This window comes from Peromyscus maniculatus, chromosome 17 (assembly GCF_049852395.1).
Source record: "Peromyscus maniculatus bairdii isolate BWxNUB_F1_BW_parent chromosome 17, HU_Pman_BW_mat_3.1, whole genome shotgun sequence".
Taxonomy (NCBI): Eukaryota; Metazoa; Chordata; class Mammalia; order Rodentia; family Cricetidae; genus Peromyscus; species Peromyscus maniculatus.
The window spans coordinates 33,951,191-33,968,958 of NC_134868.1; the positions used below are offsets into that span (position 1 = coordinate 33,951,191).

Here is a 17,768-nt window from a genome sequence, read left to right on the forward strand (position 1 = left end):
GGAGGTAAAAGCACTGAATTCTATTTTTATTTTTGGAAATATATGTCACAGAAGTAAAATTTAATTGGTTATTTTGAAGAATATATATACAACAGGGATTGATAGTAAATTTTTTTCTAAAAACTGTTTTCACTGGCATCATAAAATCATTCAATTTAAGCCGGGCGGTGGTGGCGCACGCCTTTAATCCCAGCACTCGGGAGGCAGAGGCAGGCGGATCTCTGTGAGTTCGAGGCCAGCCTGGGCTACCAAGTGAGATCCAGGAAAGGCGCAAAGCTACACAAGAGAAACCCTGTCTCGGAAAACCAAAAAAAAAAAAAAAAAAAAAAAATCATTCAATTTATCATTGCAGGAAATATAACCAATAATAAACATATAAAATCTACTGACAGGTTTTCACACAGATGAAACCATCATCTATTGCGATTTTCATTAGACTTTATATCCATGCCTGTTTCATTGCCAAGGATTAGTGGGGATCCAGTATTAACCAGTGTATTCACATCATCATTCTATGGAATGCATGATGGTAAGTATAGAAGCTACTCATGAGAATGCCTTTTCAAACCATATTGAAATGAGTCTGGACCAACACATCCTCTACTATTTTGGTAATAGCCATTTAACAGCTATAAGGTGATACTGTGGTTTTCTCCTACATTCAACTAATGACAAGTAACTAACACATTTTCACATACCTCTTGGCCTTTTATAGGCCATGCATTAGATGTGTTCATACAGATGTTTGCTCACTTTTTTAAATAATTATGTTTTGAATTATAGCTTGAATTGTACATGTTTAGGATGTAACCCTTGTTCTGACATATGACTTTCATATATGTTGTTCCATGGATTGTCTTTTGCTGTTGTTTCTCTCATGCAGGAACTTTCTGGTGTGATGTGGTGGTAGGGGGCTGCTCTTGTGTTTGTTACCTGTGCTTTGGGATCATGATCAATAAGTCACTGCCCAGAGCAACATCACAGAGTGTTACTCCATGTTGCTTCTAGACTTCCAGTATTACTCTTAGATGGAAGTTTGTAATTTACTTTCAGTTGACTCCGCCTCTGCATGTGGATAATCTCTTCTACTCGCCCCCTAAATAAAAGATACTGTTCTTTTCCCATCGTGCGCTCTTGACACCTTAGATATGTGGTTTTGTCTCTGTGTCTGCTTTCATGTTAGTACTGTGTTAGATTGATTATAAGTTTATCTTATGTTTAAAATCAGGTATTATAATGCCTCTAGCTTTGTTCTTTCTGTCTGAAGTTGCTATACCTCTCCAGATTTACTGTTTCTGTTCAAATTTTAGGATTGTTTTTCCTATTACTATGAAAAATAGCACTGAAAGTTTGTTAGTGATTGCATTGTCCCTGCACAGAACATGCTATGGACATATTAATAATATTAATTCCTTCAGTCTATAAACACAAGCAATTTTTCCATTTACTTGTTTTTTTTCACATTCCTTCTTGATCTTTTATTGTTATCAGTATACATATCACTCATCTCCTTAGTGACATTTACTCTTAATCATTTAGTTTTTGATGCCACCTTATAAGGGTTTTTCTTAACATCTGTTTTCAGAAAGTCCATTCTTAATCTCTTAAAATGTTACTTTTTTATTTAAATTAATACTACTGATTATCAGTTTTGCCATAATGAGATTGACCATGTGTTTTTTGTTTGTTTTTTCCTTTCAGTTTGTCTATGTAGTGGATTACATTTCCTGATTCTCAATATGTTGTACCATCCCTGCAGTTCTGGAATGAAGCCTACTTGATTATGGTGGATGATCTTTTTGATGTGTTTTGGGATTCTGTTTGCAACTATTTTATTGAATATTCTTGCATCTATGTTCATAAGGGAAGTTGGTCTGTAAATCTCTTTTTTGTTGTTGTTGAGTCTTTACATGGTTTGGATATCAGGGTAGCTGTGAATCAAGCAGTATTACTTCTGTTTCTACTTTATGGAATAAATTGAGGAGTATTTAGTGTTATCTTGAAAATATGGTAGAATTTACCACTAAACCCATTTGGCCCTGGGCTTTTTTTGGTTGGGAGACTTTAATAACTGCTTTGATTTCCATAGGGGTTATTGGTCTATTTAATTGTTTATCTAATCTTGATTTAACTTTGGTAAGTGGTACCTATCGAGAAATGTTAGAGTTTCCAATTTTGTGGAGTACAGGTTTTTAAAGTACGACCTTATGATTCTCTGGATCTTAAAAATGTGTTAATTCATTTCTAGACATTAAGAATAGTGTCCTCTAAATTTCTTGCTTTCTCTTTAGAAGGGAAAAATCTATAATTGTTACAATATAAATCAGGATGATAATTTAAATAGTATTTTCACATATTTTTTATTTTGCATGGTATTTATCAATTAACATTATCTTTTTCTATTGCTCATGCTTTTTGAGAATATATTCAATACTGGAACAAAAGTATGATTAAGTAGAAATTTCATAAAGTGTAATATTTGTTTTAAAATTGGGCTAATTAATTCAATTTGTGGCAGAGGAATAGCTAAAGTTTATGGTAAAATGACCAGAATTTTGGAAGTCATATGCGCAAAAACTACATTGGATTTGAAAGAAGATATTCTTTGAGTTATATCATTTGATTAATGGCAATTTTAAGCTATTCTCTATTTTCATATTCAAAATGACGAAAAGATGGCTGACAAAACTGAATAGTTGGAGACTAATTTATTCTTTAATAAATGTTAATTTAGTGTCCACCATCTGCTAGGTGCAGTGACATCTACTGACTGCATGAAACAGTGGAAATAAAGGGACATTTTCGACATAAAGGAGGGAAATCAGACTTTGCTTATATGCTGTGGAGAGCATTTTCTTATTTTCCATACACTAGAAAACATTGAATTTTTAAAAATAACTTGTATTTTTTATTTTATGTGCATTGATGTTTTGCCTGTATGTATGTCTGTGTGAGGATGTCAGATCTTGGAGTTACAGACAGTAGTGAGCTGCCATGTGAGTGCTGGAAATTGGACCCGGGTCCTCTAGAAAAGCAGTCAGTGCTTTTAATTGCTGAGCCCTCTCTCCAGCCCACCATTGACGTTTTTAAAAAGAGAGAAACATGATCTTATTAGGATGAATTGTGTTGTTTTGGGCACAGTTGGAGAGGAGAGTAAATTAGAGCATAGGAGTGGAACTGACAGATGGAAGAAGTAGAAGGAACTTCAACATCTAAGGGACAGACAACTGTGATCTGGGGTGGGCTGGGAAAAGTGACACTCTTATCTGTTCCTTTCTTTTTTCAGTTACAAACTCTATATTTTTTCCTGGACTTTAGGTTTTCCAATTTGGTGTACTTCCTATCTTTAAAGTATGTCCTTATGATTCTCTGGAATTCCTTGCTGTCTGTTGCTATTTGCCCTTTTTTGGTCTCTAATTTTATTCATTTGGATCTTCTGTTCTTGCCTTCCAGTTAATTTAGCTAAGAGTTTATCAATGTTATTGATTTTCTCAAAGAACCAACTCTTCATTTTATTGATTTGTAGTTTTCTTGTTGTTGTTAGTTTGTTTCTATTGATTTCAGCTTTGAGTTTGATTATTTCTTGCTGTCTATTCCTTTTGGGTGCAGCTTCTTTTTGACCTAGAGCTTTCAGGTGTGCCATTAAATTATTAATATGAGATCTCTCCAACTTTTGTATGTAGGCACTTAGTGCTACAACCGCCCCTCTTTGAACCATCTTCTTTGTGTCTTCATTGGGTATGTTGTAATTTCATCTTTAATCAAATCTAAAAAGTTTTAAATTTCTTTATTAATTTCTGTCTTGACCACTTTTCATTCAGTAGTGAGTTGTTCAATTTCCATGAGTTTGTAACTTTCTGGGTTTTTTTTTTCTGTTGTTGTTGATGCCCAGATTTAGTCTGTGGTGGTCAGATAGGATTCAGGGGGTTATATCAATTTCTTGTATTTGTTGAGACTTACTTTGTGTCTAAAAATTTGCTCAATTTTGGAGAACGTTCCATGAAGTGCTGAGAAGAAGGTATATTCTTTTGTGTTTGGGTAAAATGTTCTGTAAATATCTGCTAGGCCTATCTGACTTATGGCATTGTTTAGCTCCATCATTTCTCTGTTTTGATTTGTCTGTATGACCTGTCTGTTGGTGAGAGTGAGGTGCAAAAGTTACCCACTACCACTGTGTAATGGTCAGTATGTGATTTACCTATAGTAGCATTTTTAATGAACATAGATGCCCTTGTTTTTGGTACATAAAGGTTTAGAATTGTAATATTGAACTTGTCTTTTGATGAGTATGTAGTGTTCTTCCCCATCTCTTCTGATTATTTTTGAAGCTATTTATATTTGAGGATATTAAAAGGGTGACATTGGCTGGTTTCTTGGGTACATTTGCTCAGAATATCACTTTTTATCCTTTTACCTTGAGATGATGTCTACTCTTGATGTTAAGGCATGTTTCTTGGATGCAGCAGAAGGATGGATCCTGTTTTCACATCTAATCTGTTAGACTGTGTCTTTTTACTAAAGGTCTGAGGCCATTGATGTTGAAAATGATCAATGAGCAGTGTTTATTTATTCTTGTTATATTGTTATGGTGTGAGTTTTTTCTCCTTCATTTGATTTGCTGGCCTTGTGTTTTCTTAGGTGTATTTAACTTCTTCAGATTGAAGTTTTCCTTCTAGTGCCTCTGTAGAGTTAGATTTGTATATAGAGACTGCTAAAATATGGTTTCATCAAGGAATCTTTTTCTTTCTTCATCTATTGTAATTGGATGTCTGGGCTGGCATCTGTGGTCTCTTAGAGTGCTAGAACATCTCTGCAGGCCCTTCTGGCTTTTAGAGCCTCCATTGAAAAGTTAGAGACTATTCTAATGAGTGAGTCTGCAGTTAAGTTACTTAAGTCTTTTCCCCTTGCAGCCTTTAACATTCTTTCTTTGTTCTCTACATCTAGTGTTTGTTTATTACCTGTTGTGGAGAATTTCTTTTCTAGTCTTTGGTGTTCTGTATGCATCTTGGAACTTGATAGCCATCTCCTTTACATTAGGAAAATGTTCTATGATTTTGTTGAAAATATTTTCTATGCCTTTGAACTGGGTTTCTTCTCCATCCTCTATTCCAGAGGTTCTCAATTTGTGGGTTGCAACCCCATGGAGTCAAATCACAGAAGTTGCCCAAGACCATCAGAAATATAAGATACTTACATTATTATTTATAACAGTGAAGTATCAAATATTTACATTATGATTCATAACAGTAGCAAAATTACAGTAATGAAGTGGTATGGAAATAATTTTATGATTGGGGTCACCAAACCATGAGGAACTGTATTTAAGTGTTGTAGCATTAGGAAGGTTGAGAACCATTGCTCTGTTTATATCATTCATAGATTTAGTCTTTACGTGGTGAACCAAAGTTCCTGGGTATTTTATACCTGGATTTCTTTTCCTTTCCTTTCCTTTCCTTTCCTTTTCTTTCTTTCTTTCTTTCTTTCTTTCTTTCTTTCTTTCTTTCTTTCTTTCTTTCTTTCTTTCTTTCTTTCTTTCTTTCTTTCTTCCTTCCTTCCTTCCTTCCTTCCTTCCTTCCTTTTTTTAAATTTAACATTTTCTTTGACAGAAGTAGCTATTCCATCCTGACTTCAATGCCTGAAATTCTCTCTTCCATTTCCATTACTCTATAGGCCAGGCTTACCCCTGAAGTTTTTGACTTCCTAAATCTTTCATTTCCAGTTTCACCTTGGTTTGGGTTTTCTTTAGTGATTCTATTTCTACTTTCACATCTTGAGCTATTTTCTTCATTTCATTCTTCTGTTTGTGTTTTCATATATTTCACTAATGAATTTATTCCTGTCCTCTTCACAACCCTTGAACATACTCATATAGGCTATTTGAAGTCCTTATCTTGGGCTTGAACTATGTTGAATTTTCCAGGGCCTATAGTAGTAGGGTTGCTATGGTCTGGTGGAAACATATTTTCCTGTTTGTATTACTGGCTGTATTTTACTCTGGTGTCTAGGCATCTGGCTTTGAGATGATTGTAATTCTAGGTGTTTGTATATGGTCTTGTCTTTGTTGGGTGGGTGCTCCATCCCTTGGTTTCTGTTTTGCTCTCTAGATCTTTTGAGGGTGTTGTGGCTGTTGGTTGCTTGACAGGAAGTACTTCTGATTCCCTGACAGGTGTTGCCACTGGTGGTCCTGGTTAGAATGTATTGGGAGCTGACTAGAAAGAATGAAGAGAGACTAAAAGGTGGTTGGTGAGAGGGTTCACAGGAAGGAGGAAAGCTGGGTCTGTCACTAGGATTTGTGGATTTCCCAGGGAGTGAACTAGAGACTGAGGATTAGACCCCTGCAGATGGTCTGCTACACAGCTGGGGATAAGACTTGGGAATTTGCAATGCAGGACAGGAAAGAAAGTCAAGATGGCCTTCCTGATTCACTGGCCTATGTAGCCAGCTCTTCCTAGTAGAGAGTGCCTCACATAGAGGGATGGGGTTAGGAATAAGTCTGGGTCCTTTGAAGGTCTGAGGAATCCAAAGGGAATAGAAGTAGCACGGTACCACATTTTCATTATCCATGCGTTGGTTAAAGGGCATTTCTATAGCTTCTATTTCATAGCTATTGAGCTATTGTAAGTAGATTAGCAATGAACATGGCTGAACAATTATCTGTGGAGTTGATGTCTGGTCCTTTGGGTATATGCAAAGACATTTAGCTTTAGGTTTTTGAGAATTTTCCACACTGACTTCCCTAGTGGTTGCATCAGTTTATAGTTACACCATTACACCAACAGAGAAAGAGATGTTGTCAGTTATTTTGTTGATATTGCCATTCTGACTAAGGTGAGATAAAAATCTCTAAGTTTTCATTTGCATTTCCACAGTTGATGAGAACGAGGAAAATTCTTTGAGAAATTTTTTAGCCATTTTGTAATGCATTTGAGAGCTCATTATATGTTTAGATAAATAGCCCATTATATATTTTGTCATTTGTTTTCTTCACATCAAGTTTCTTTGGGTTTGTTTGTTTGAATATACACATATATATGTATGCATATGTATGTATGTATGTATATGCATATATATGGCTTCGTCTGCACTTGATTTTGTCCTTAGCTGTGCAGAGCTTTTTAGTGTTATGAGGTCCCACTGGTCAATTGTTGATCTCAATTTCTGAGTAAATAGAATTCTATACATCTAAATCATGTAGAGTACTGCCCATGATTTCTTCTAGTAATTTCAGCATTTGAGACTTTACTTTGAGGTTTTTGATTCACTTGGAGTTAATTTTTGTCCAGGATAATAAATAGGGATCTCATTTCCTTCTATATTTAGACATCCCATTTCTCAGCACCATTTGCTAAAGACACTTTTTTTCTCCATTGTATGTTTATAGCATCTTTGTCAAATATCAGATATTTGTTTGGGTCTTATACTTTGTTCCATTGGTCTTAGTGTCTGTGTACTGGAGACATATTTTTTTTATTATTATAACTCTATTATATATCGTGAACTCTGGAATGGTAATCACTCTAGCTTGTTTCTTTTTACTCAGTATTGCTTTGTATATCCAAGATATTTTGTGGAGTCATAGGAATTTTAAGATTTTTTTAAAATTTTTCTGTGAAGAATGTTGGGCATTTTGACTGGGATTGCATGCATCTATAAATTGCTTTTGTCAGAGTGGTCATTTTTACAGTATTAAGCCTACCAGTTATTGAGCTTGGGATGTCTTTCTACCATCTAGTGTCTTCCTCAATCTTTTCCCTCAGAGATGCCAAGTGTTCTTGAATGGTTCTTTCACATCCTCACTTAGGTTTATTCCTAGATATTTTATTTTCTTTGAAGCTATTGTGAATTGGAAATGTGTCCATAACCTCCTTTTCAATGTGTTTGTATTTGATGTATAGAAAGGCAACTGATATTTGCAAGTCTATTTGGATCCTGTCATTTGATTGAAGCAGTTAATCATTTCCACAAGTTTTCTGGTAGAATTTCTGAGATCCCTTATAAGAATATTGTATCATCTGCAAATAATGATTGACTTCTTTTCCTTTTTGTATCCCTTTGTTTTCCTTCTCTTTCCTTATTGCTTTAGCTAGTGCTTTTAGAACTATATTGAAAAGGAGTGGGGATGGTAGGAAGTCTTGTTTCATTCTTGATTTTAATAGTATTGCTCTGCATGTTTCTCTGCTTAGGATGATATTTACTATGACTTTGTCACTTATAGCCTTTATTATGTTTTGGTATGTTCCCTCTATCCCTGCTCTCTATGGGCCTCTTATGTAGGCATGTTCAATTTTGTCAAAGGTTCTTTTCATTATTTATTGAGATGATCCTGTGATTTTTATATTTAGGGCCACTTATATGATCTATTACATTTATTGCTTTGCTTGCATAGAGCCATCTTTTGTATATCAGGAATAAAGCCAACTTGGTCATGATGAATTGTCTCTTTGATATATGCCTATATTGTTTGCAAATATTTTATTTAGCATTTTTGCATCTGTGTTCATCAGGATTACTAGACAGTAGGAATTTTGTTTTGTTTTGTTTTTGTTTGTTTGGGAATAAAAAAATCCTCTACTTATTCTCTGACTTCTAATTGAGAAAGACCAGTGTGATTCTGAGAAGGAATGCCTCACTTAGTTATTCTTCTGTCTGCTGCTGAATCTGAAGCTTACCATTGCAGCTAGACTGACTGCCTGGGAGGTCTCAGGGATCCTCATATTTGTCCATCTTCAGTGCTAGGGTTTGGGCTCAATTCGGCCACCGCTGCCCTTCATATAGGCTTTTGACCTGCAAACTCAGGCCCTTAGGCTTTCATAGCAAGCGCTTAACCCACTGAGCCGTCCGTCCTCCAGCCTCTGCATTGTTTTGTAGATGAAATATTTTATTCGAATTCTATTATCTTCAATAAATAGCAAAAAGAACTGGGTATTGAAAATAAATAGCCAAGGCATAATTTTTAAGAGTTTTAGTTTTCCAAACTCTTCAATGGATTCTAAGGTGTACGCCTTTAATCCCCAGCACTAGGGACTCAAAGGCTCGATGCATCTCTGTGAGTTCAAGGCCAGCCTGGTCGACATAGCTAGTTCCTGGACAGCCTTGGACACATGGTGAGATCTTATCTCAAAATAATAATTTCCTTTTCACATTGGTCTTGAATAGTCACTAAATTAAACAACTTTGAATTACAAGACTAAATCTTCATTTCTTGGTTTTGTGTATTTAGAAGTTTAAGGTCTTATTAGCATACTCATTTACAGTTTTAGTAAAACTGATTTTTACCACCTATGACCTGATGCTATCATAATGTTTACCGTTTATGTTTTTTAAACATATTATTCCCATTTTTCTTATTTTCTGTCCACTCTTTTGATGGCGTTAGATGGTCTGTATCATCTAAAATGATATAATTAAGTGATGCTTCTTACTGAATTTAACTGTTCCAAAAATTCCATATGTATCATTCCTAAAGTTTTATTACATAAGTCATAACTTAAAAACATTTTTATAGAAATGTAATATGGTAACTATTTCATTTTTTGCTTAGTTTGTCAAAATTTGATAGAGGTGTTAAAATCTATTGCTAAAATTTTATTTTTAGTAATTTCGTTTTTATTTGTAACAGTTGTTCCTTGATGTGCCAAATAAAATATCATAATACACAAAGTAGCAAATACACTGTTATTTGCATTTTACTGTTTTTATGTTTGGTAAAAAATCTGCTTGTCATTTAACTTTAAATTTAGTTTTTTTATTTTCTTTGTACTTTGAGAACTATATTTTCTGCAGCTTTCTAGATGGATAATGCGCTACACATATTGGAAGCACACAATTTGATGTTTTTGCCCTGTGTTCATTTCCTTATGCCCCTTTCTTTATGCCTTTCGTCCTCGCTCTTCATCTCTTCTTACAAACATCACACACTTTCTGTTATTATGGATAAGTATGTTTTCTAGATCTCTACTGTAGCAGAGTTTCCATTGCTGTGATAAAACACTATGGCCCAAAGCAACCTGGAAAGGAAAGGGTTTATTCCACCTTACAGCTTGTGATTCCATCACCTGGGGGAGCCAGAGCAGGCATTGAAGTGCAGACCATGGAGGAGTGGTGTTTATGGCTTACTCAGCCTGCTTTTTTTTTTTTTTTTTTTTTTAATAGCTCCTAGGACTACCAGCCCAGAGGTGGCACCACCTACAGTGAGCTGGGTCCTTCCACAACCATCATTGATCAGGAAAATGCCCCACACACTTGTACACAGGCATTTTGTCAATTAAGATTCTCATTCTCCAGATGACCCTAACTGGTGCATGTTGACATAAAAAACTAGCCAGTATATCTATGCATACATAATTTCACAGTTTCTTTTCTTTAGGTTTACATAATTCTTACAAAAATTTCCCATATCCTGTGTGTAGTAATGGTTTACCCCTTTACACTGTTCAGTTGCATTCCAATGGATAAATGAATAAACCAGAAATTGTTTATTCACCTGTCTTCTCATGGAGAGTTTGGGTTTTTCTGTTTTTATCTATTACAGATAAAGCTGGTGGTAACATACATTTTTATATACCTGCACATTTTTACTTCTCGAGAAAATACCTAGAAATAGAATATCTGGAATATATGGTAACTTTAGGTTAGACTTAAGCAAGTGTGAAAATGTATTTTAAAGTGGTTATATTATTTTAATGTACCCTAGATATGAATAACAATCTCAATATTCTCAATATTCCTTAATGTCTCTCCCAATACTTCTATGGTTAATTTTGGGAATTTTAGTCATTCATTATCTAAATTAATTATTTTTATTTTTATTTTATGTGTATGGATGCTTTGCCTGCCTGTATTCCTGTGCCCTACTTGTAAGCCTAATTTCTGTAGAGACAAGAGGGCATTAGATTTCATAGAACTGGAGTTATGAACAGTTGTGAGCTGCCCTATGGGTGCTGGGGATCAAACCCATGCCATCTAGAAAAGCAAAAAGTGCTCTTAACCTGAGCTATTTCTCTAGCCCTTCTTTTTTTGGTTTACATTAAAAAAAATCCTACCTATGTATTATATTCACCTCAATTCATTACTTCCTCTCTCCTTTTCACCCCTCCCATGTCTCCCACCCTACCTCTCAAAATTCATGACCTTTTCTTCCGTAATTATTGACACACACACACACACACACACACACACACACACACACACACACACACACACACTTAATTTCAAAGCACAACAGTTGTTTACTTGACACTTGAAATCAGATCAGAGCAAGTGCAGCTCCAGAGACAAAAGCAGAACCCTGTAATAAACAATTTTATAAACTTGAAAGTAAAATTTCTTAAGGAAAACTGAGATCACCTCACATAGATAAGAAAAATGGAAGGTAATTTTTTAAATTTTCTTTTTTTTTTCTTTTATAATTTAATTTAATTTTACATATCAGCCACAGATTCCCTGTCCTCCCTCCTCCTGCCCTCCCTCCAGCTCTCCTCCCATTATTAATGAAAAAGAAAACAATTCTTTGTCATTGAGAATAGGAGAGAAGAAATTGGCTTAGAGAAATGTTTTGTGTAAACACCACAGCACTTATTTTAATGTAGTAGCTTTTGTTACAGCTTACAGATAGGATATGCAGCTGCTCCTCCCTCCAATGTCTTTAAAAAAAATCATCTTGATTTGACATAGGTCTGAGTGTTGATACCAAGTTATGTAATCAACTTATAGTGTTCTATTTCTTCACCTTTTTTGGTACCCAGTATAACACTATTTTTAAAATTTTTGTTTTGTAAATTTGGTGTTATATTTCCTTTGTTTGGGGCAATATAATTTATTCATAGGATCTGTGATATTTTTCTTATAAAATATTGTAACAGGAGTCAGAGTTACTTATTGAGAGTACATTATCTCATTCAGTGTTTCTTCAGGGTTGCTACTCAACTTGACACTATCCTCAGACCTCCAACTGTTTAGCTTCTATCAAAGATGGGCTTTCCTCCACCATACTGAGTGTTTCTAAACATACAATCTCATGAAGTATATAGTTTCATCATTTTCCTGGTACTTTCATGATAAATGCAGCTATAACTGAAATGGGATGTCCCCACTTTAGTCTTAGTGTTAAGATATTGCTAAAGTCAACTTTATGTAGATAGAATACTGTAAATGAAATATTCCTTTGGATTTTGTCTTAGTTAGGATTTCTACTGCTATGAAGAGACACCATGACCACAGCAACTCTTATAAAGGAAAACATTTAATTGGGGCTGGCATATAGTTCAGAGGTTTAGTCCATTATCTTCATGGTGGCTGGCACGGTGATAAGCAGGCAGACATGGTGCTGGAGAAGTAGCTGAGTGCTCTATGTCTTGATCCACAGGCAACAGAAGGGGACTGTGAGCCATGTTGGGCATAGCTTGAGCACATGAGACCTAAAAGCCCACCTCCACAGTGACACACTTCCTCCAAGGCCACAACTACTCCAACAAGGCCACACCTCCTAATAGTGCCATTCCCTGTGACTAAGCAGTCAAACATATGGGTCTATGGGGGGCCATTCCTATTCAGACCACAACAGATTTGATATTCCAATACAATTAATGTAAACTAAGAACAGAAAATTTATCTTCAGTTGTTCTTTAACAACCATGTCTGTCTAACATGTTAACTTCCGACAGTAGCTCAGCTCTTTATAGGCATTTCAATAAAGAAAAGGTACATTTGGACATATACTTAACTATTTTGGCATAAAATCTTGGTATATAATTACTCCAAATGGTGGCCCCAAGTCTCTAGAATTATAGTTACATATGTATATTAGGATTAAAAGGGAAGAGACAACTTACTACATTAACATTATTTCTGAGTCCTTTTACTGGATTCAGCATGGTGATGGTGATGAGGGTCTGTTTTTGTGTTTATAAACACATAGTTTTCTTCCTTGATTTGGATTTGAATTTAGTGCCCTAGATTTCAGGTGATGATTATTCAATAAGTACCCAATATTATTAGAACCCAAAGATTTGTCGCTTGTCTCCTTGTTTTTTATTCTCTGTATCTTATTCCATTTTTATTATTAGAATCCTAGAAGAATAGCACTGTTCAGGAATAGTTAGCAATGTTGGTCATACTTTTGCACCCAGGTCAATGTACAACAGTGTTCATAATGGATGGAATCAGTCAGGGCCTCTGTAAATCAGGCAGCGTAAGTAGAGGCAGAAGCAATTTCCAATTATTTGGGAGTATGGGTGGTGGCAGAGTTTCTCTTTGTCACTGTGGATTTGGAATGCCTGAACTTGATATAAAGGCATGCTCCTTTGGGGATGGGCCAGGGCAGGGAAATGAAAATATTTTGCAGGGCCTTTTGGACTTATACTACCGCTGAAGGATATCACCAGACAGTTGGGGCTTTATGCTTTGAGGAAATAGGCATATATTCCTTGTTGACTATTTTGAATTCAGTTAATCTGTACTGACATTATGCTAACTCTTCTGAGAGATACATAAACTATACTTTGATAGTTCTTATTAAGAAATTTCATGAATTCATAGTGTTTGATCAATTCATGAACTGATTGTGTTTATATACATATCTGAAAATAAAACTAACAAAAATTAAAAGGAATAGTTTTGAAAGTGGATGGCTGGCATAACAACCCATCACCTTTCAAATGTGCCTCTTTATCACCGTCTTGAGACATGTAATGTTATACTTATATCATCATTGTAATGTAGTGAGGGTCAAGGCTTCTATTTAATGGTGCTAAGCTCTTTAGTAACTAGTTATTTTGTGTTGACTGCAATTTTAAACTCATTCATTAACCCACTAAATGGCGCAATTTTTCTTATCTTTTGTAACATGCTAAATGATCTTAATCGAAAACCCAGAGCCAGATATTGGGGTGAAAACTGAAAGTGAATCAGAGAATCAGAACAAGCCACAGACAATCTCACCTTACCAACACCTCAGCCTCTAGAGCGAAACTTCTGTTTACTCATGCCTTATATACCTTTCTGTGCCCTGCCATCTTACTTCCTTCCCAGTGCTAGGATTAAAGGCATGTGTGTTTCCCAAATACTTGGTAGCAAAGGCATGAGATCTCAAGTGCTGGGATTAAAAATGTGTACCACCACGCCGTGCTCTGTTTCCAGTGTGGCCTTGAACTCAGAGAGATTCGGATGGATCTCTGCCTCCTGAGTGATAGGATTAAGGGTGTGTGCCACCACTGTCTTGCCTCTATGTCTAATCTATTAGCTGGCTCGTCCTCTGATCCAAAGACAAATTCATTAGGGCACATAATATATTGGGGTACACAATATATCACCACAATTTCTTTTCCCCACATGTTGCTCCCTCTCATTGCAGGTCTGAATAAGAGCGGTAAGCAGTTACCTACACCACAGCCTGAAGCTACTCTGTCTCAAAATTTCCCCCACCAAACAAATGACCCCATTCCCCGTGCTTTCAGTCACTCAAATCCTTAGGGAATGGTAGGGCTCAGTGAGGTTCTTTGCCAGCATATAACTCAAATGGCCCCTATCCTAATTCCAGATAGCGTCCTTGTTCCTGTCTAAAACCTCCTCAACAGGACCTCTACTGTTGGTGCCTCTGTTATCATTCTAGTCTTAGAAACGCACACCAGAATGACCCATTAACTGCCATTTACATCATTCTAGGACTCTTCTAGCTTAGAGTTTCAAATTATTCCACATCTCTTCTATAAGCCACTTCCAAAGTCTTACTAAGAACCACATGGTCAGATTTATCCTAGCAACAATTCTGTTGCTGAATATCCATTGGATGTTTTTGTTACTTTTTTCCTTGCTGTGGCCAAAGTACCAGTCAAGTGACAACTTATCTTGGCTTATGGTTCAAAGGGTCCATCATGGCAGGAAGACATTTTGCCATGAGTTTGAGGTGGCTGGTTCCTTTATGTCCATAAACAGGAAGATGAATGGCAGGGCTTTGCTCATATTCACCTTTTTATTCAGTTTATGAATTCCCCAGCCCATGGAATGATTTTATCATATTCAAAGTGGCCATTCTCAGTTAAAGCTTCCTGGAAACTCCCTTATAGACACACCTGGGTGTTCTCATCATGATTCTGTAGCTAGTCAAATTGTCAATGCCTATTAACAATCACAACAACCTAGTTCCAAAACATGTTAAGTGCTAATCTAATGATGAAAGTAGTGGTTAGTTTTGTCAATTTAGCACAGCCTGGAATCACCTAGGATGATAGTCTTAGTGAGTATTGTCTGGATCAGAGTGACCCATCAACATGTCTGTGGTGGACTGCCAATTGTGTTAGTTGAAGTGGGTAAACCTGCCTATTGTGGGTGGCACCATTCTCTGGTTCAGGACCCTGGAATATATGTGACTAGAGAAAGCTGTTACAGCACCGCGCACTCGTGCATTCATTTTGCTCTGCTCTTGTGTGTAGATGTGACATACCCAACTTTGTGAAGCTCCCGCACTGATGGACTAGAACCTGAGGTTATGAGGTAAAAAAAAAAAAAAAACCGCCTCCCTTATCAGTATATCAGTGACTCACCCTAATATTTACAGCTGAGTAGTCTTATACTTGTCCCAATACTGGATGGATATTTAGGTTATTTTATGTGACTGGCATTTGTGAATACTGTACTTTTTGTGCATAATTTTTTGTATAAATTATTTTTAATTCTTTTAATGAAATCCAAGAAACAGATTTGATTGCTAGGCCATATGGTAATAATATGTGTATACTCTTGAGAAATCACTGAATTATTTCCAAAGTAGATCACTGTGACATTCCCACTAGCAATATATGAAGGCTCTCATTTCTCCACATTGTCCTAAACAGTTCATGAATTGTACATATTTTATAGATTGCAAAGTGGAATTTATTTTAATTTAGATTAAAACTTTCTTAATAAATAATTATCACAATTTGTATATTGTATAATAATGTTTAATCAAGTTGATTGCTCATTTTATTCCTTACGTCTTTTGCAACAAAGTAACTAACACAAATTGGATGGCTACAAGTAATAAAAACTTAAGTTTTATTATTTTAGAAATTACATGTTGAAAGTCAAGCTCTTAGGGGTGCCATGTTTCATGTGAAGTCTTTAAAGGAATCCTTCACTTCACTGATTGGCTTTGGGTGCTTTGCTGGAATTCATTGGAATGTGGATACATTTGCCAAGTGTCTGTTTTCTGAAAGTGTCCTCCATATCTGTCTGCACATGAATGTCTTCTTATAAATTACATTGGACTAGAAGCCTACCCTCTTTGGTATCATCTCATCTTTCCTGACTATAACTCTATCTCCTGTCTTCAAATAACATGACATTCAGAAACACTGAGATTAGGATTTTATAGCATCTTGGGGCATGTGTGAGGCAAAGACTTATACAACTGAATCCAATGACCAAATGTGGTTGTCTTTGTAAACTTATCTTTTCCCCTCTAGAATATCTACAGTACAGAAAGTGGTGAAGGCGAGAATCCTTCATATATTGCTTTATATCTCTCACAGTTGAAATGTGATGTCAGCTGCATGCTGTTCAGAAATGTCCTTGAAAACATAAATCGAAGCTCTTATTTTGAATTTCAAGCATGTTGAATTTTTACTTTTATTAAGATCGGCTATTGAGTCTCTTCAAATGCTTCTTTTTATCGTGAGCTGAGAACATCATGAGGGGGCTTTCCCTGGGTTTGGTCCTCAGCTCCGGAAAAAAAAAGAAAAAAGAAAAACAATTGAAACCCAGAAGCTAAGTTAGCACCAAGTCCTTTTAATCTTAATTCTTGAGAGATATGTTCACGGGTTTCAGTGTGCATCATAGCTAAAACAAAACTTTAAATATGACTTAAAGTTAGATTAAGGTGTTTTTGCTAATAGCTTGGAGGTTAAAAAAAATCTTGGAAAACAATCTAAAGTTTAGCAAAGTATATAGCTAAATGAGGGACCATAGCATACACAGCATAGTTAAAGTCAGGGACAAGAACAAAGCAGCCCAATTATTATTAGCTAGCTGATGTGCCTTTCTTGTTAGGATGGGATGGTGCTAAGAGATGATGATTAATTCCTTGTACCCATTTCTGCCCTGAGCTTCCTGATATAAAAAGCTATTGATGGATGGGCATGTACCCTGAGGATTTAAAGTAGAGATGACTAATTGTTTTCATATATAAATGTTTAGATTTATGATTCTTCTAAGATTTCTTATATATCTCAAAAGGTAATCTTATAATAAAATGATTGGTCTTTTCTTTGTAACTGCAAAATGCAGCCTGCCAGCAAGAACTGTCTGAGAAAAAAACCTTGCTTTCTTACACTGTCAATTTATAACAAGTTTCTTGGATATGAATGTATGTGGATTCTTAGGATAATTTGTTTTTCATCTATAATATGTAGGATGTTTAGTCATGTAAGGGAAATGAGAAACATGTTTTTTTTTTTTTTTTTTACCTGTATTGATTATATCATTCACTTGAAAAATAGAATGTAACCATATTGCAATTTTTATATTGCCTGAAAGATTTTTGTTGGGATATATAATCTGTAAAGGAAAAATAAAGACATGAGAAGAGAGAAAAAAGAAAGAACAGAGAAAGACCCCAAGAATGTGTGTGTGTTTTCCCATTTTTGGCAGCCCCAGACAGTTAAGTTGAGTGATAGACTCCACAGGCTGCCACTCAAAACCCAAAGTGCCGGAGGCTGGTCCTCATGGCAGCGATAGTCACCCATTCTAATACCCTTCTTAAGTCTCAGTTTAAAACTTCCTTTTCCATTCTC

At 35.7% G+C, this 17,768-nt stretch overlaps 1 long non-coding RNA gene across 10 annotated transcripts in view; it reads left to right on the forward strand.

The window, feature by feature from the left end:
- LOC121823360 (uncharacterized) overlaps positions 1-17,768 on the forward strand; it is a 57,362-nt gene that overhangs the window by 13,308 nt on the left and 26,286 nt on the right. For 3 of the 10 annotated variants that reach the window (XR_013045329.1, XR_013045338.1, XR_013045340.1), the window contains exon 2: positions 15,429-15,489. The exons of 6 other annotated variants lie outside the window; for them this stretch is intronic. This is a non-coding gene — a long non-coding RNA (uncharacterized LOC121823360). Of the gene's footprint in view, positions 1-386; positions 530-15,428; positions 15,490-17,768 lie in introns of those variants that run through there. One more of the 10 variants, XR_013045333.1, reaches the window with a different exon arrangement.